Genomic DNA, 20,476 nt, shown 5'->3' with positions numbered 1-20,476 from the left:
CAAATTTACTGCTTTGCAATTTGATGCCCTTTCCACTAAGTCTAGTGGGTTAAGTTGCAGACTCTACAAAGTTTTAATGGTCTTTGAACACTATCTATATCTACTCACATGAAATAAAGCTCTTTGTTACCTTGCCAAAATGAAGTACTACCAGCATCTAAAGCCTACTAAGAACTGGTGAGTCATGAGGGGACTGTCTTAATGTAAAACAAAAGGTGATTGTTAACATATTTCCTTCCTAAAGAGAATGTAAAGCTCAAAGGAGATTTAAAAGGTACTAGATAAAAAAATGACTCAAAACATATGCTCCAATATACCCACTTTGCCTTGATTTTCAACAGACTGTTATGGAAAGATTGGTGGGTTTAATATGGTGTAAGGTTACATACAGTACAAACCTTGGGTAAATGGTAAAATGCCCATGAGTACAATGGTGACTTTTAGGTCATGAAACGAGCACATTGTGTTTATAAGAATATCGTACAAACTCCTCTGTCTGATTAATGCAACAGTTTGAAGAAAGCAGCAATGTGCAAAAGTGTATGATAAAATGTCATGCATTATGGTATGAATGACAGGCATTTTATGTGTCTGCCCGTTAAATACTATTTGCCAAAATAATATTCATTATTACTGATTTTCTTACATGCTGTTCCTCTAATAACATTCATAGCATATACATGGGACAATAAAAGGGAGGCCTACCCAAGTGGACCTGATTTTTACACTATGGGTGTTACTATATTGTTGGGCTGCCTTTTAGGCCTCAATTCTTCTGGAAATATTTTTCTAATGTGTTTATAAGAATTTATGTCCATTCAGCCAACAGTGCATTTGTGATGGCACTGATGTCGGATGAGAGGCCCTGCCTCTAAATCATCAGTGCAATTAATCCCAAGAGTGGTAAATTGGATGAAGACACTGCTTTGAGAATATTATAAGTGTTCCCTCACCAAAGTTGTCAAACAATATCTTTATAAACCTTGGAGTGCATGCATGAATAAAGTCTAGTGAAGAGCGAGCACTAAAATGCTTGGGTGCTCATTGCTCGGGTCAAGCAAATTGGAATACTCGGGTACTCGGACAGAACAACGGGCCCTGTTGTGAATTCCCTTGCTCGGACTTCTGAGCCGAAGCTCCCTCTGCTCCCTCTGGTGGTTACTGAGAGTAGTGGAGCTGGCCAGGTTGATGGAAGTTCCCCACCTGAAGTAGATAATTGGGAACCTGGGAGCCTATAATTGAACTGGCTGCTCTTGGTGGTTGCTGGTGATATCATTCTTGTGTATTTGGAGTTCTTTTGTCTCCTGCCTGATCTGCATGGTTCAGTCAAGCGATTCTTTTGCTAATCCTTTGCATCTAATCTGGTTGTGCCTTTTTTTGCTTTCTGCTTTGTTGCTAGGGTTCAGTGTACTCCCTGCTGGGGGCAGCGCTGGGCCCTGCTCCATATGTTACAGCTTGTGTCAGTTTGTTCAGTCCCTTGTTATGTTAGTATCTTTTGCTTTGCTTCCAGTTTATACCACAGTGTTGATCTAGCGGGGGTGAGGTCGTGTGGCCTCAGATTTTTTATATATCAGATGTGTTGGATTTTTTTAGGGTTTTGTGTGTGATTTCAGACAGTGTTGTGAATTCACTTTCTGGCCTACCTCTGGTTGCTGGTGAAGGTAGTGGAGATGGTTGTATTGACAGAGGGGTCGTGATTTCTCTTTCCAGGCTCCCTCTGGTGGTTACAGGAGGTAATGGAGCTGATCTAATTAACAGAGGCCTGCCACCTGATAATGAGGAGGACGATTGGACATTGGAAGTTTCTGACTGGATTTAAGACAGCCGACTCCCTCTATCCCTGTTGGTGATTTTCTTCCTGCCTCCTGAGGTCTTAGTATCCAGCTCAGTCCCTGCATGATCAAGCTAAGTGTTCTTTTGCTATTGTTCACATTTGATTTGGTTTTGCCTATTTCAGTTTTGTGTGGTCAACCAGCCCCGGCTGGGGCTGTGCTGAATTTCCATCCTTATATTATTGTTTGTGCCAGTTTGATTTTGTCCCTTATTAGATTGGCCTCTTTTTGCTCTGTTTTCAGAAAATACCAGAGTGCTGATATAGTGGGCGAAGTCTAGTGACTTCAGTATTTTTTCTATCAGACATGTTGGGCATTTTTTGCAGCGTTTTTTGTGTGATTGCATACAGGGTCTTTCCTTTCCTGTCCTGTCTAGTTAGTTTGGGCCCCATCGTTTGCTCCGCCTATTTTCCTACCTGCGTTTGTGCTTTCATCTTGTCTCACTGACAATATATGTTTGGGGGCTATCTATTCCTTTGGGGACTGCTCTGGGCAGTTTAGATTTTCCCTTTCTTGCTTTGGGCTTAGTTAGTTCTCCGGCTGTGTCGAGGCATCTAGAATCATCGTAGGTACGCTCCACGGCTACTGCTAGTTGTGTGGATAGGATCAGGGGTCTGCAATCCGATTAGTTACCAACCTCTCTGGTTTTCTGTGGCTTAGCTTGGTCTTGCTTTTCTCCTCGGTGACCCAATCATAACAAGACAGTATCTTTTCTGTCCTGTCTAGTCAGCTTGGGCCCCACCGTTTGCTCAGTCTGTTCTCTGCCTGTGTTTGTGTCTCATCTTGATTCACCGACAATATATGTTTGGGGGCTGTCTATTCCTTTGGGGATCTGCTCCGGTGCAGTTTAGATTTCACCTTTCTGGCTTTAGGCTTAGTTAGTTCTCCGGCTGTGATGAAGCGTCTAGGGCATTGTAGGAACTCTCCACGGCTACTGCTAGCTGTGTTGATAGGATCAGAGGTCTGAACTCCGCTTAGTTACCAACCTCTCTGGTTTTCTGGTGGCTTAGCCTGTTCCTGCCATCCTCCTTGATGACCCATTCATAACAGAGCCAACTGTAAGTCTATGGGAGACCCGAGCATTTTTACCATGATCCCCCTGGAGATCCTTTTAAAGTCTAAAAACATCTGAAAATGATAGAAACACTGGTCAAGTGACACGGGGACATCATGGGGATCGCCCCTGGAAGGATTTCTGACTCCTAATTCACAGCTTTAACCAATGTTGTCAGAGTTTCATGCCATTTTTACCAGTGCACCAAAAAACATACCAAAATGAAACCAAAACGGATTTTGCTGGGAAATATGTTGGTACAACCCTTCCAGGTTAATGACTTGTATATAAGGCAAAATAAATAACCCCAGACCAAAATGTACCTCCATCACTTGGGCTATGTCCGGACACAGCGTTTTTGAAGCATTTTTAAACTTTAACATTGCTTTCAACGAAAACAAATGCATTTACTGGGAAATGTCATTGTAACATTTAACAACCCTAGCTGGCCATGTGGTGTGTGACACATAAGCAGACCCATCTTATTTCATTTATGAAGGAGGGACTCTTAAAGTCACAGAGCCTATTTTTACTGGGGCATCAGGTGGCATTGATCTTCTTAAAGGGCTATTATTAAACAGTGGGTCTCCTAAACTGTTATTGCCTATGCAGTGAGTGGATGGGCTGCCAAGAATTATGACCCACCACAATACCCCTTTCACGAGAGGTCCAGGAGGTTTTCCAGAAAAAATGTTGCATTGAATGCAAGTCCTGGCTTGCCCCCAAAGCAACATGCACACCGGAAAATCCACTTTGCATTATTCATTTTGTAATCCCAAACTCTTTTCTTATACATTAACTGCAAGGCCTGCCCTGCTGCTAAGTCATATTCACCCCAATATGTCTTTGAACCCAGGTACTGGATGGGCCCAGGAAAATCTACTTCACATTATTCATTTTGTACTCCCATTTTGTTTTCTTATGCATTGACTGCAAGGCCTGCCCTGCTACAAGTCAAATTCACCCAAATAAGCCTTTGAACCCACATACTGGATGGGCCCAGGAAAATGCACTTCACATTAATAATTTTGTACACCAGTACTGTTTTTTTATACATTAACAGCAAAGCCTGCCCTGCAGCCAAGTCATCTGCACCCCAATATGCCTTTGAACCCAGGTACTGGATGAGCCCAGGAAAATCCTCTTCACATTATTCATTTTGTACTCCCATTCTGTTTTCTTATGCACTGACTGCAAGGCCTGCCCTGCTGCCAAGTCATCTGCACCTCAATATGCCTTTGAACCCAAGGTACTGGATGGGCCCAGGAAAATACAGTTCACATTATTCATTTTGTACTCCCATTCTGTTTTCTTATGCATTGACTGCAAAGCCTGCCCTGCTAGCAAGTCATATGCACCCCAATAACCCCAATCTGCCCATGGAATAAACATGGAGGAGGGCCTCATAACCAAAAATGTCCCATTAAAAATAAGCGGGTCTCCTAGATTTGCAATGCTCATACACCAAGTGTATTGGCTGTCAAACATTTCCCTTGTGGGGTACACCTCAACCTTTTTCAGAACAAATATTTTATGCACAGCATAACCACCAACCCTTGCTAATAATTCGACACTGGCTGTTGCTGCACGGAACACGTAATCCCTTTTGATCTAGTGGTGGTGGATGATGACACTTGGAAGAAGGTCTGATTAAAAAATAGCCCCAATTTCTAGGAGCGGGTCTCATAGACTTGGAATGCCCATACACTTAGTGTATGGGCTGTCAAACATTTCCCCTGTGGAGTACACCTCAACCTTTTTCAGAGCAAGTATTTTACGCACAGTATAACCACCGATGCATGTTAATAATTCGACACTGGCTGTAGCTGCATGGAACACGTAAACCATTTTGATCTAGTGGCAGTGGATGATGATACTTGGAGGAAGGCCTGATTAAAAAATAGGTCTAATTTCTAGGAGTGATTCTCATAGACTTGGAATGCCCATACACTTAGTGTATGGACTGTAAAACATTTCCCATGTGGGGTACACCTCAACCTTTTTCAGAACAAGTAATTTATGTACAGCATAACCACCAACCCTTGTTTATAATTCGACACGGGCTGTAGCTGGACAGAACATGTAAACCCTTTTGATCTAGTGGCGGTGGTTGATGAGACTTTGAGGAAGGCCTGATTTAAAAAATAGGCCCAATTTCTTGGAGTGGTTCTCATAGACTTGAAATGTCCATACACTTAGTGTATGGGCTGTCAAACATTTCCCCTTGGGGTTGTACATATTTTTTGTATTTTGGTGACAGGCATCATAACACCCTTTCCAAAACATAGAGTGGCCAGAGCATGCCAGAATATGTTCACATGCCAGAATATGTTCACCCTAGTGTTCAAGTGGTGGTGGACAGTGAGGATGAGGAGACGGAGGAGGAGGACACCAAATAGCCAAAATCAGGAAGCGTATACCCATGTTGGGTTGTGAAGAGGTGCATGGGAATACACCTCCAAAAAAAACACTACATTAGAGTTTATGCTTCACTGTCATCATTTGGTGGTGTCGAGAAGTCATGCCCAATCCATCCCTTGTTCATTTTTATAAGAGTAAGCCCTTTCTGCATTTCCGTTGTAAGGGGAATGTGCTTATCTGTGATAATTCCACCAGCAGCACTAAAAACCCGCTCTGACAAAACGCTAGTGGCAGGGCAGGCCAGGACCTCCAAGGCATAGAGAGCCATCTCATGCCATGTGTCCAGCATGGATACGCAATAATTAAAAGGCACAGAGGAATCACGGAGGACGTTGGTGCGGTCAGCAAGTTACTCCCTCAGCATCTTAGAAAACATTGCTTTCCTTGTGAGATTACCCCGCGCCTCGGTGCCAGAGCGATGGGAGGGTCTTAGAAAACTGTCCCAAGAACTTTGCTAGTGTTCCCCTGCCTCTGCTGGAGTGGACTTGTGTCTCTCTCACCTGTCATCCTTGGTTGGCCAACAAACTGCTATCTCTGCCACCAGCATTTTGAGATGGGAATTTTTTTAATAATTCTGCAACAATGGCCCTATGGTACTGATCCATTTTGGTACACCTGTCTGCCTCTGAAACAAGAGATTGAAAGCTATGCTTGCAGCGTGGATCTAAAAGTGTCAGTAGCCAGTAATGACTGGTACCCTATATTTTGACAATGTGAGGGTCACGGGAAAAGCAGCACAGCATAAAGTCAGCCATGCGTGCCATACTGGTAACAGGCAAGCCTTCCGTGTCCTCACCAAGAGGACGATAGACCAAGGTGTCAAGCTCCTCCTTCTCTTCTTCTTGCCTGTCCTCAGGCCATCCACGCTGAACAGATGGTATGACAATTGTGGTTGTAGTCCAGTCTATAGCGCATGAAAGTAGCTCCTGTTCTTCTTCCTCCTCCTCTTCCTTATTGTCAACCAATCCACTTTGGCATGACATGAGGCTGGGCTGTGTGTATTCACCCTGTATGGTTCCTTGATCCATGTCCTTGTGCTCCGCCTGCAATGCATCCTCTTTCATTGTGAGCAGAGAGCTTTTCAGAATGCAGATGAGTGGCATGGTGACACTAATTATGGCATCATCGCCAATCACCATCTGGGTGGACTCCTCAAAGTTTTGGAAGATGTTACATATGTCTGACATCCATGTCCATTCCTGAGGTGTTATGCGTGGAGTCAAACCTGAAAAACAATGGCCTTGTTGATGCTGGTATTCAACAACTGCCTGCTTGTGCACACAAATCCTTTCTAACATATGCAGTGTAGAGTTCCAACGCGTGGGGACATCAAACACCAGATGGTGAGCTGGAATCTGCAATCACTGCTGAAGCATGGCAAGGGAGGCTGAAGTAGTAGCTGACTTTATAAAATGTGCACACAGGTGGCGTACTTTCACCAGCAGATCCTTCAGCTCTTGATAGCTTTTTAGAAAACGTAGAACAACGAGGTTCAGCACATGGGCTAGGTATGGTACGTGTGTGAGTTTGCCTTGCCTCAGAGTGGTCACCAGGTTCCTGCCATTGTTTCACACAACCATGCCTGGCTGGAGATTCAGTGGTGTCAGCCACACATCTGCCTGCTCTTTCAGAGCTGTCAACAAATCTTCAGCATTATGAGATTTGTCACCTAAGCAAATTAGCTTCAGCACAGCCTGTTGCAGTTTGGCTTTGGCAGTGCTGAAGTGTTTCCAGCTTGTGACTGATGTGCTCATTTCAGACATACAGGCAGAAGAGGAGGAGGAAGAGAAGATGCAGGAGCTGTACACAGTAGGAGCAACCCTGATTGATGTAGGGCCCGCAATCCTTGGCGTCGGGAGGACATGTTCCATCCCAAGGTCTGACTGGGTCCCGGCTTCCACTATGTTAACCCAGTGTGCCATCAGCGAGATGTACAGTCTCTGGTCACAAGCATTTGTCTACATGTCCGTAGTTAGGTGTACTTTCCAAGTAACTGCATTGTTGAGGACACGGGTAATGTTGTGGGGCACTTGTTGTGTAATGCCGGCATGCCACAGAAGGAAAAATAGTGGCAGCTGGGGACCGAATACCTTTGGACAGCCATCATCAGGTTATGGAAAGCTTCCATCTCCATGAGCCTAAAAGGCAAAATTTCAACCACAAGCAGACAAGAAATATGACAATTGAGTACTGTGGCCTGTGGGGCATTGGCTGTGTATTTACGCTTAGGTTCCAATGACTGGGGTATGAACAACTGAAGATTGCGCTGGGACAAGGATGTGGACGTGCTTGTTGATGGTGCTATTTGACTGTGGGCAATGGCAGGTGCAGGGTAGGAGGCATCTTTGCATGCACCGTGGACAGGGGATTGGCTTGCACGCACAGCACTGGAAGAAGCTGTGGTGTCATCCACAGACACTGTTCCTGCAGCATGGGGTTGGGCCCACAAAGTCGGGTGCTTTGCTGCTATGTGCCTGATCATGCTGATGTGGTAAGGCTGGTAGTTTTGCTACTACTGCTGATGCTGGCATGACAGGTGTTGTAAATGGTCTGTTTGTGGTTATCGGCAGAGTCTTTAAAAAATAACCAGACTCGGGAAGACCTAACAGTTGGACTGGCAACTTCCGTCAGGTTGGTGTTACAGGGAATGGTTGCACGCCTTCTGTCTGCAGCCACCACACTACTTCTTCCTGCCTGAAGTGGTGTGACGCCTACCTCCCCCTGTGTGCTGCTGTCCTCGCTCTGCATGTCCTCCTGCCAGGTTGGGTCTGTTACTAGATCATCCACCACCTCACCTTCCACTTCCCCACTCTGGTCCTCCTCCTGACTTTTTGGCAATTGTGTCTCATCATCTTCCACCTCTTGTGATCATGGCTGCTCAAAGATTTGTGCATCGCTACATGGAATATCATCTTGCCCCGCTTCAAGTGGACCAAGCGAGAGGCACAAATCTCCAAATGGAAAAATGAACAGCTCTTCGGAGTGTCCGGGTGTAGAATCAGTTGTCTCAGGGCACTCAGCATGGTGGGAGGAAGAAAGATCAGGGTAAGGAATATGCGGTCCAGATTCACGGCAACTGTGACTTGACCGTGTTGTAGACAGGTTGCTGATGGTGGTGGATAAGTAACTGGAAGTATTATCCAACCAACAACCTTTTTAAACTGCTCGGGATTCAATAGTGCTGTCTTGCCGTGGTCCCTGGTCCCCTAGGACTTCAGACACTAAGGTCCAGCGAGAAAATGTGGGTGTTTTTTGTGGCCCAATTTCAGCTTGCCCACAGCTTAGGGCTCAGCCTGCACCATCACCATCACTTCCCCATCCCTTCCCATGCACCTTGCCCATTGTAAATGGACTAGAATATTATACACAATCACTACGAAACAGTGATTTGGGAGGCAACTTGTATGTGATAAGTGTGCTGGAAAACCACACTTTTACTGATCTAGACTGTAGGTAAAAATGTGTTTTGCCTTATCAGATTTGTGTCAATAAGTACATTAACAGACTGAAAAAAAAATACAATGTGTAGGCCTAAAATAGCTAAATTTTTGGCACTAATAAATGAGGCCTGTTAGGGAGATACCACACCGAAAAATGTGTGGCCTGTATTTTTTAATTTTTTGGCTATATATTGCTGTATATAAGTCCAGTGACACCCAGGTCAAAAAGGAAAACCAGCCTAAACTGGCCAAACTTTGAGCACACACATAGATATCAGCTGGCACACAGATACCACTACGACAAATGTGTGGCCTGTTTTTTTCTTTTTTGGCTAGCTAGCGCTGTATATAACTACTGTGACACCCAGGACAAAAAAGGAAAACCGGCCTAAACTGGTCAAACTTTGAGCACGCACAGATATCAGCTGGCACGGATATACCACTACGACAAATGTGTGCCCTTTTTTATTTTTTGGCTAACTAGTGCTGTATATAGAGAAAAAGAATACAGCATCACATGTACATGAATCTAGGCCATGTTAAAACAGAGAAAAACATAAAACCATTCAATTTAGATAATAATCCTCAAAAATATTTTTTTCAAAATTTTTTTTTTTTTACTTACAATTAAGTCAATTAAGGTTCTTAGTGCACAAATTGGCCAATTCATGAAAGCCCATCAACCACGGCAAGGTGACCTCCCCTGATGGGTCCCTGCTCTACCATACATAAGCCACTTCTGGGCCGCCAGCCTACAATTTTGGACAAACATGTAACTACTGGGCTGAGCCTACAATTTATGGGCAGGTAGAGCTGATTGTGGCCACCTGCAAGGCCAATGGGAGGGGTGCAAGATCAGGCTGGAGGCAGCTAGCCTCCAGCAACTAAATAGACAGAAAAAAAAACCTGACCAGCACCTCCTAGTGTGAACACGTGCAAGCTGCAAAAACTGCACAATAAAGAGAAAAAGAATACAGCAGCACATGTACATGAATCTAGGCCATGTGAAAACACAGAAAAACACAAAACCATTCAATTTAGATAATAATCCTCAAAAATATTTTTTTCATTTTTTTTTTTTTTTTACTTACAGTAATATGAAAATGAAAGTTCTTAGTGCACAAATTGGCCAAATCATGTAAGCCCATCAACCACGGCAAGGTGACCTCCCCTGATGGGTCCCTGCTCTACCGTACATAAGCCACTTCTGGGGCACCAGCCTACAATTTTGGGCAAACATGTCACTACTGGGCTAAGCCTACAATTTATTGGCAGGTAGAGCTGATTGCAGCCACCTGCAAGGCCAATGGGAGGGGTGCAAGATCAGGCTGGAGGCAGCTAGCATCCAGCAACTAAATAGACAGAAAAAAACAATAAAACCTGACCAGCACCTCCAAGTGTGAACACGTGCAAGCTGCAAAAACTGCACAATTTAGAGAAAAAGAATACAGCAGCACATGTACATGAATCTAGGCCATGTGAAACACGGAAAAACATAAAACCATTCAATTTAGATAATAATCCTCAAAAATATTTTTTTCAAAATTTTTTTTTTTTAATTACATAAATATGAAAATGAAGGTTCTTGGTGCACAAATTGGCCAATTCATGTAAGCCCATCAACCACGGCAAGGTGCTGTATATAGGTACATTGACACCCAGGACAAAAAGGGGAAAATCGGCCTAAACTGGCCAAACTTTGAGCACGCACAGATATCAGCTGTCACTGAGATACCGCTACGACAAATGTGTAGCCTTTATTTGTTTTAATTTTTGGATAACTAGTGCTGTATATAAGTCCAGTGACACCCAGGACAAAAAAAGGAAAACCTGCCTAAACTGCCCAAACTCTGAGCATGCACAGATACCAGCTGACACGGAGATACCACTACAACAAATGTGTGGCCTGTTTTTTATTTTTTGGCTAAATAGTGCTGTATATAAGTACAGTGACAGACAGCAAAAAAAAAATTGAACTAAGGGCTAAAAATACCAAAAATTTTTAGCAACGGATGGATGAGGCGTGTCACAGATATACCACACTGTAAAATATGTGGCCTGTATTTATTTTTTGGGGGGTTCAGCAAAATAGTGTCAAGAAATTGTGTAAAAATATATATAAAGTGCTCTCAGTGAGAGAAGCAAAATAGGAATCTTGTGGGTGTGATACCTTTTAATGGCTAACAAAATATAGTAAATGATGTTGCAAAGCAAGCTTTCAGGACTGCTTACGTCCCTTCATCAGGCTGATATAACTAAATATTTGAAGGAACCTAATTATATACAGTAAAGAGTACAGGCATGGTGTGATACATAGACACTTCAATAAACAAACAGCCTCGCAACCTAAGGAATATCGTTGTCAGAAGTGCCCTCACATCATCATCAGAGACAGGCACAGTCCCCTGTAACAGTAAGAAATACAAGACCTGCACCCACATATCACCAACAGATAAAGTCCCCATACCCAACACAAATCAGGACTATAAGATCATGGACTCTTTTTCATGTACATCCTCCAATGTAGTGCACATGATACAGTGTACAAGGTGCAATGCAGGCACATACATCGGGGAAACTAAGCAAAAACTACAAACAAGGATGAATCTGCATAGACATACTATTTAAAATTAGCTGGAAACGCCTGTAGGAATACACTTCAATAGACCTGGACACAGCTTGGCAGATCTAAAAGTCCTAATATTGAAAGGTCATTTTAATAGTGACAGAGAAAGAAAAAATTGGGAGTTCAAATTTATAAATATGTTTCAGTCTCTATCAATAGGACTGAATTTGACACCTGGATTCATGACTCATTACATGGACACAGTTCACACCTCCACAAGAAGGTCTTCAGATCTCTAATAGAACACTTCCACCTCATTTGCATGTTTAACAAAAACCTTAAATTGATTTCCTTGCCCTGTATCACCTCATGTCCTGTTGTAATTCCTATTTAAATGTTGCCGTCTCTTCTCAGTAATTCACTTGTAATCTTGCCTGATGAAGTGGCCTTCTGAGCCCTGAAAGCTTGCTTGCAAATGTAATTTCTCTGGTTAGCCAATAAAGGTATCACTCCTTGAATACTTTTCTCAATATTTTTTGGGTACTTAGGGTCCCATCATATTTAGCGATGCACCAGCGATCCCGACCACGATACAACCCGGTCAGGATTGCTGGTGCATCGCTAAATGGTTGCTAGTGAGCTGCCAAACAGGCAGATCTCACCAGCGACAAAGCAGCGGTCGTTACTTACCTGTCAGACGTGGCGATGAAGACGTCTTCCTGCCCGCGTCCACGCGTCGCTCGTCGGCGCCAGGAGGAAGCCCAGCAGGAAGCTGCCACCGAGAAACGGCCCAGGACGTTCTCGCGCGATCAGCGATAGACAGCAGGGGAGCCGGTCGGAGGTAAGTGTCACATATAGCGATAACGCTAGCAATATCGCTGCTGCGTCACAAAATCGGTGACGCTTAAGCGATATCGCTAGCGATCTCGCTTAGTGTGACGGGCCTTTAAGTATTTACATCTGAGCTTAAAGAGAGAATCCTTAATTAGGTAAGATTAGATAAGTGGTGTGAAAGTTCCCCATATGCATGTGAGATCAAAGAGCTGATGGTGCCTTTATTGTTTTTGGAGGAAATAGCTCAGATTTTGTAATGGGCCAAAAATCCTTCTGAATAGAGTTGAGCGAAATGGGTCGGTCAAATTCATAAGTCGCCGACTTTCGCTGAAGTTGGGTTTCATGAAACGAAAGCCGACCATAGCGTGAGGTCAGCCACGAGGTCAGCGACCAGAGCGCCAAAGTCGCGTTTCAAATGATGCTTCCAGCGCCCTTTTTCAGCCAATGATGGACGACGCACACTGTGGGCAACGCGATGACATGGCATCGGTCACCACCATCTTTGAGAAGGGCATGCAAATGATTGGCTAGCTTTCTGTGGCGTCACAGGGGCTATAAAAGGGCATGCACGCCGACCGCCATCTTCTGCCGATATTAGCATTAGGGAGAGGTTGTAGCTGCCGATTCTGAGTAAGGGAGAGCGTTAGGCAGTAGAGTTGAGCGAAACGGGTCAGTCATATTCAAAAGTCGCCGACTTTCACTGAAGTCGGGTTTCATGAAGCGAAACCCGACCATAGCGTGAGGTCGGCCACAAGGTCGGCGACCAGAGCGCCAAAGTTGCGTTTCAAAAGATGCTTACAGCACCCTTTTTCAGCCAATGATGGAGGACGCACACTGTGGGCAACGTGATGACATAGGCATTGGTCACCACCATCTTTGAGAAGGGCATGCAAGTGATTGGCTGGCTTTGTGTGGCGTCACAGGGGCTATAAAAGGGCGTGAATGCCGATCGCCATCTTACTTATGCCGATCTTAGCATAGGGAGAGCTGCTGCTGATTCTGTATGGAGAGTGTTAGGCAGGGAAGAAGAACCAAAAAAACTGCATGTGCTGTTAGCGATTTCCACTTACAATACAACAATTTGTGTGCAGTGACAGGGGAGGCTCTATTTTTATGCATCAGCTATGTTGGCTATTAGGCTGCCTTATAAGGCTCCCTGATAGCTGCATTGCTGTTTATACATTGCTGTGTAAGCTGCTTTTTTAAAAGCAAAAATACTTTTCTTCCTCTTTTCTGCAGTTACCAAGCGTTCATTTTTCCACCCTTTTGTGTGTGCACTGGGCAGCAGTCCTGCTTATTAGGCTGCCTGCATCCATACTTCCACTGAGAGTATCATTGTCAGCGTCCTCAAATCTCTAGTGAGATCCAAATTCTCACCAATCCTATAGACACCCTCCACCTTGTCATACACCATCCAATTTCAGCCTGTTACATTGAGGTGTAATCTTTCCTGGGCCAGAGATAATAGTTCTGCGTCCTAAAATCTCTAGTGAGATTCAAATTCTCACCAATCCTATAGACACCCTCCACCTTGTCATACACCATCCAATTTCAGCCTGTTACATTGAGGTGTAATCTTTTCTGTGCCAGAGATAATAGTTCTGCGTCCTCAAATCTCTAGTGAGATCCAAATTCTCACCAATCCTATAGACACCCTCCACCTTGTCATACACCATATAATTTCAGCCTGTTACAATGAGGTGTAATCTCTCCTGGGCCAGAGATAATAGTTCTGCGTCCTCAAATCTATAGTGAGATCCAAATTCTCACCAATCCTTTAGACACCCTCCACCTTGTCATTCACCATCCAATTTCAGCTTGTTACATTGAGGTGTAATCTCTACTGGGCCAGAGACAATAGTTCAGCATCCTCAAATCTATAGTGAGATTCAAATTCTCACCAATCCTATAGACACCCTACACCTTGTCATACACCATCCAATTTCAGCCTGTTACATTGAGGTGCAATCTCTACTGGGCCAGAGACAATAGTTCTGCATCCTCAAATCTCTAGTGAGATTCAAATTCTCACCAATAGTAGATACACCGTGTTAAGTGTTACAGAACCACTCAGCACCCAGAATATGTTGCGCAGTTATATGTATGTATAATAGGTTCTATGTGAGATGCATGTCCCTAATGCATCAGCCCACAGGCTGCGCCCCTGGCCAGAGGGGACACGATATTCTCCTTTTGTCCGCCCTCCCCCCACCTTTGTAATTCCCACAGTAAACATCGGCAGGCTCCGGCCACCTGCGGCTTTTGTAATGCATGTCTGGCCTGCCGCTTTTCTATTGGCCTGCCCTCTGTATCTGTGTGATATATTCTGTGTCCTGTGAGTAAAGTGTTGTCAGACTGGAAATACGTGGAGAAGCAGTGATCTTTTATATGCGCCCATGTAGCCAAGGAATTCCAGCCAGCGTCATTCATTCAGACTCCAGCCAACGCAGAGCGGACCTCCGAAAACACGGGGTGGTACTGAAAGAGGTACCCCAGCTTGGTAGAACCCGTTACACACCTTCTACCTTGTTTTACAGTACCATATAGCTGGTGGTATTTTGGGTACATTTTAACAAAAATGAGCAAGTATGGTGGAAGACGCCATGGAAGTGGGCAGGGATTGTCAGCTGGTCCCGATGGTGGTGGTGGTGGTGTTACATCTGTTGGTAGTGCCAAAAGCACAATAGCACCTAAGGCAGGAGGTGTTGAGCCTGCGTCATCGTCTGGCTCCACAAGGCCTCGAAGGCTCTCTTTTCTGGGAGTAAGGAAACCACTTTTAAAGCCGGAGCTTCAGGAACAAGTTTTAGCTTACATTGCTGACACAGCCTCCAGCTCTCTTGCCTCCTCTTCTGAAGTTTCAAAAAATAAAAGCACTGAGTCATCATTGGAGGCTCCTTGTCAGGAACAACACCTTTCCTTGTGTCCATCACCCCTACCAAAAGTGAAGGATGTGGCAGGCCACACTACCGATTACTCCATGGAGCTCTTTTCACATACCATGCCTGGGTTATCAAGTCAAATCGTGAATTCCCCAGTACAAGATGAATCTGACATGGAGTGCACTGATGCACAGCCACTGCTAGATTTTTCTGCTGGTACATTCACTCAGAGCACTACATTGTCCTCGCAGTGTACTGAGGCAGAATCAGACCCTGATGAAACTCAGGTGCCCCTTCCCGCATACTATACCACCTTACACGGTGACACAGAGGGAGGTGCACATGAAATTGAAGAGGAGGTGATGGATGACCCAGTTGTTGACCCAGATTGGCATCCATTGGGGGAAGAGGGTGCCGCTGCCAATAGCTCAGAAGAGGAGGAGGAGGATCCGCAGCAGGCAACGACATCGCAACAGCTGTTATCTGGCAGGACCGTAGCAGTCCAAAAACGTGTTACAAAAACCAAAAGAGTTGCAGGACAGCTTGGCCACATGGTCAAATTAGCACAGCGTGCAAGGTCTCAAAATGTCTTCCATAGTAGGAAGAGTGCAGTGTGGCACTTTTTTGAACAAAATCCTAATGATCAGGCAAAAGTTATCTCTAAGAAGTGCGCAAAGACCTTTAGCCGAGGGAAAAATCTGAGAAATTTGAATACCAATTGCATGCTTAGACATTTAACCACCATGCACTTACAAGCGTGGAATGATTACCAAACCACACGTACCACATGTGCACCTGCTCCAAATGAAGGTAGTCAGCAACGCTACATCGCTTCCCCCACTGTAAGCCCACCGGTTAGCACACCACCTGCAGCAAATGTCGAGGTGTCATCGCAAGGGCAAAGCAGTCATGGAATCACAATGTTATTGCTACGAAAGACTGAATCTAGGCCATCAGCAACACCACCAATACCATCACCAACCCTATCTCAGTCCGCCATGTCCACCGCTAGTTCCACCATATGCAGCTGTCAAGTCCAGCTCACCCTACCAGAGACTTTGAGTAGGACAAGAAAGTACTCCTCCTCTCATCCGCGTACACTGGCTTTGAACGCCCACATTGCCAAACTAATTTCGTTAGAGATGATGCCCTACAGGTTGGTAGAAAGCAAAGTTTTCCGCGAGCTCATGGCCTACGCAGTACCAAGCTATGACCTACCCAGTCGGCACTTCTTTTCGCGAAAAGCCATCCCAGCCCTCCACGTGCATGTGAAAGACCGCATTGTCCATGCACTCAAGCAATCAGTGAGTGGAAAGGTGAACCTCACAACAGATGTATGGTTCAGTAGGCATGGCCAGGGCCTCTGTAAAGTCCTTCAGTGTTTTGAGGATTGCACATGGCTGGTAAGCGCAGACGACGCCATCATAAGCATGAGCATCCCACTTATGCGTCTGCTCATGCAAACTTTGATGCACATTAAAAAGCAGGCGTCTGCAGCCGAGGAGGAAGAGGAGGAGGGAAGCCTTGATGACAGTTAGCCATTGTCTGGACAGGGAAGTCTCGTGCACGAGGTGGAGGAAGAAGAGGAAGAGGAGGAGGATGATGGGGATGATTATTTTGGGGAGGAGGATGCTTCTCAGGGGGCAAGAAAAAATGTTGGCATGGCAAGGTCAGGTACAGGGTTTGTGCATAACTGGAGGGATGTGGAATTGCCAGAATGTGCTCCTCCACCCAGCAGTGCATCATTCACACCTGGAACATTGGCCCACATGTCTGATTATGCCTTGCAGATCCTAAAAAGGGACCCCCGCATTGCCAAAATGATGAATGATGACGACTACTGCTTGGCCAGCATCCTGGATCCATGCTATAAAGGCAAATTCCAAAATATCATGCCACAGGAGAACCTAGAGCTAATAATGGCTAACAAACAAGCAATTCTGGTAAACCGTTTGTTTGAGGCATTCCTAGCACACAGCGGCGGTGATATTTTTCCAACGAGCCTTAGGGGGCAACATGGAAGAGGTGTTTGTGGTGCACACAGCCGAAGTGGCGTTGGACACAGGAGTTTCATGACCATCTTGTGGACTGATTTTTCAAGTACAGCTCACACGACTGGTAATACTGCATCGATCGAAAGTGACAGGAGACAGCAGTTGTCAACTATGGTAACAAACTACTTCTCCTCCCATATCGATGTTCTCCCTCACCGGTCATTCCCCTTTGACTATTGGGCCAGTAAATTTGACACCTGGCCTGAATTGGCACAATATGCTCGCTTGCCCTGCTGTTAGTGTGTTTTCTGAACAAGTCTTCAGTGCTGCTGGATCAATCCTGACAGAAAAAAGGACCCATCTGTCGACCCAAAATGTTGATGATCTAACGTTCTTTAAAATGAACCATGCATGGGTTTCAAAGGATTTTGTCCCACCCTCCCCTGCTGACAAGTAGGTTGCCAGAAAAATGGCTTGCTTTTGTCCTCCTCTTCCGCGGACTTCTCCAATTACTCCATTTGCAGCAGCTGAATGTCCAACATCAACATATGCCAATTTTTCCACCTCCCTACCTGGGCTGCCTCCCCCCACAGGGCCGGGACCACCACCTGGCGCATGCACCCGTGCGAGTGCCATTGCCCTGGACAGGTGGGTGGGCACACTCTTTGGCAACGGCACTGGCACAAGGTCCCTCATAGTAGAATCAAGTGTCTCTGACGGTGGGTGTGCACACCTGCTGTCAGACACACCAGCGTACTATGAGGGGCCCTGTGCCAGTGCCGTCGCCAACGAGTGGGCCCCCCTGCTTGCTCAGGATCACAGCACTTGCAAAGTTGAAATACTTACCTCTCCCTGCTCCACCGCCGTGACGTCTTCCGCGTTTCCTGACAGTGGCATTCTGGTCAGAGAGCGCGATGACATCACGTCTGTACGCCCTCTGCCTAAACAATCCAAGTGCAGAGAGATAGAAGATGGGGACGATGAGGAGTCCAGAATAGTGCAGGGATTCCCTAGCGAGGAGACTTATTTAATTGTTTTAAAGTTTGGGAGCAATTTTTGGGGAGCACTATACTCTGGAGAATGATATATGGGGCTCACCATACACTGGAGCATTCCAAAGGTGGACATCAGACACTGGAGCAGCATTTACAGGGCCTATTATACACTGGAGCATTAGAAATGGGGCCCATTATATATGGAGCATTATTTGGGCCCATAAGACAGTGGAGCTTCATCCATGGGGACCAACATATACTGTAGCATTATGTGGAGCTCATCATATACTGTATGGAACATTATATGTAACATAGTAGCATAGTTATTAAGGTTGAAGGGAGACTTTAAGTCCATCTAGTTCAACCCATATCCTGTCCTAACCTGCCCTAACATGTTGATCCAGAGGAAGGCAAGAAACCCCATGTGGCAAACAGTAAGCTTCACATTGGGGAAAAAAATTCCTTCCCGACTCCACATACGGCAATCAGACTAGCTCCCTGGATCAACGCAATATTAAGGAAACTAGTGTATATACCCTATAATATTATACTTTTCAAGAAAGGCATCCAGTCCCTTCTTAAATTTTAGTAGGGAATCACTCATTACAACATCATATGGCAGAGAGTTCCATAGTCTCACTGCTCTTACAGTAAAGAATCCGCATCTGTGAGTATGCTTAAACCTTCTTTCCTGCAGATGTAGAGGATGCCCCCTTGTCCCCGTCACAGGTCTAAGAGTAAAAAGAGCATTAGAAAGGTCTTGGTACTGTCCCCGCATATATTATATATATAATAAGATCACCCCTAAGCCTTCGATTCTACAAACTAAATAACCCCAAGTGTAATAACCTGTCTTGGTATTGCAGACCCCCTAGTTCCCTGATAACCTTGGTCGCTCTTCTCTGCACCCGCTCCAGTTCAGCTATGTCTTTCTTATACACCGGAGACCAGAACTGTACACAGTATTCTAAGTGTGGTCGCACTAGTGACTTATATAGAGGTAAAATTATGTTCTCCTCATGAGCATCTATGCATCTTTTAATGCATCCCATTATTTTATTTGCCTTTGCAGCAGCTGCCTGACACTGGCCACTAAATGTGAGTTTGTCGTCCACCCTTACACCCAGGTCTTTTTCAGTGACAGTTTTGCCTAGTGTTTTACAATTAAGCACATAATTATACATCTCATTCGTTCTACCCAAGTACATGACCTTACATTTATCCCCATTAAAGCTCATTTGCCATTTATCAGCCCAAGCTTCTAGTTTACATAAATCCTCCTGTAATATAAAATTGTCCTCCTCTGTATGAATTACCCTGCAGAGTTTTTTTGATCAAATAGATTTTTATTAATCAGAATTCAAAATGCAGAATATACAGTAAATCTTCCACAAACAATAGATTTACAAATTGAACCTCCCTGTCCCCCCCTCCCACCCCCCCATGTAGACAGCTTATATAACTATTTTCTCCATAAGATTTCTCTTACACCATAATTTACCATTAGTTATCCTTTTTACCCATATTGTCAATCAAACTATACAAAGCAGAAATGTTCCTATGTCCGGGTATTAATGGTTTATCCACAACACCAGCATTGTAAAATATAGCACATTCCCATCAGTTAACTGTACCGTATTGTAACCAGGGATTCCACAACCTCTCATAGGTTTTAGAATTGCCTCTTTTAGCATATACCCTTTCCTCCAGCTGGATGATACAAGACACCTGTTTCACAAACTTTCTCCCAGAAGGTGGTTCTTTCATGATCCCGTTCCTCGCAATCAGCTTCCTTGCTACATATAGTAGTCTGGCTATAGCAAGCTTTGCACTATTAACTATTTCAATTTCCTCCACATATCCCAGTATGCAGACCAGTGGGTTTTTGGGTATAACACTTCCGTAAGCCCCTACCCTGCAGAGTTTAGTGTCATCTGCAAATATTGAAATTCTACTCTCTATGCCCCCTACAAGGTCATTAATAAATATGTTAAAAAGAAGCGGGCCCAAAACTGACTCCTGTGGTACCCCACTGCTAGCCGTGACCCAGTCCGAGTGTGCTCCATTAATTACCACCCTTTGTTTCCTATCCCTGAGCCAGCTCTTAACCCACCTACACATATTTTCCCCTATCCCCATTGTTCTCATTTTATGTATCAACCTTTTGTGTGGCACCGTATCAAAAGCTTTTGAAAAGTCCATGTACACCACATCCATTGCATTCCCTTTGTCCAATCCGGAACTTACCTCTTCATAAAAGCTTATCAGATTAGTCTGACAGGAACGGTCCCTTGTAAACCCATGTTGATATTGGGTCATGAGGTTATGGGACCAATGATTCTGTATGGAGAAATATATGGGCCTCATTACTCTGTATAGTGCACTATGCAGTGGCCATAATACTGTATGGAGTAATATACTGTCCGTTTTTGGAGCTATTGGAGAATTTAAAATGGATATC

The sequence above is a fragment of the Dendrobates tinctorius genome, unplaced genomic scaffold (genome assembly GCF_039654945.1).
Source record: "Dendrobates tinctorius isolate UK_male_01 unplaced genomic scaffold, ASM3965494v1 ptg000069l, whole genome shotgun sequence".
In the NCBI taxonomy this organism is placed as follows: Eukaryota; Metazoa; Chordata; class Amphibia; order Anura; family Dendrobatidae; genus Dendrobates; species Dendrobates tinctorius.
This window is presented reverse-complemented; position numbering follows the sequence as displayed.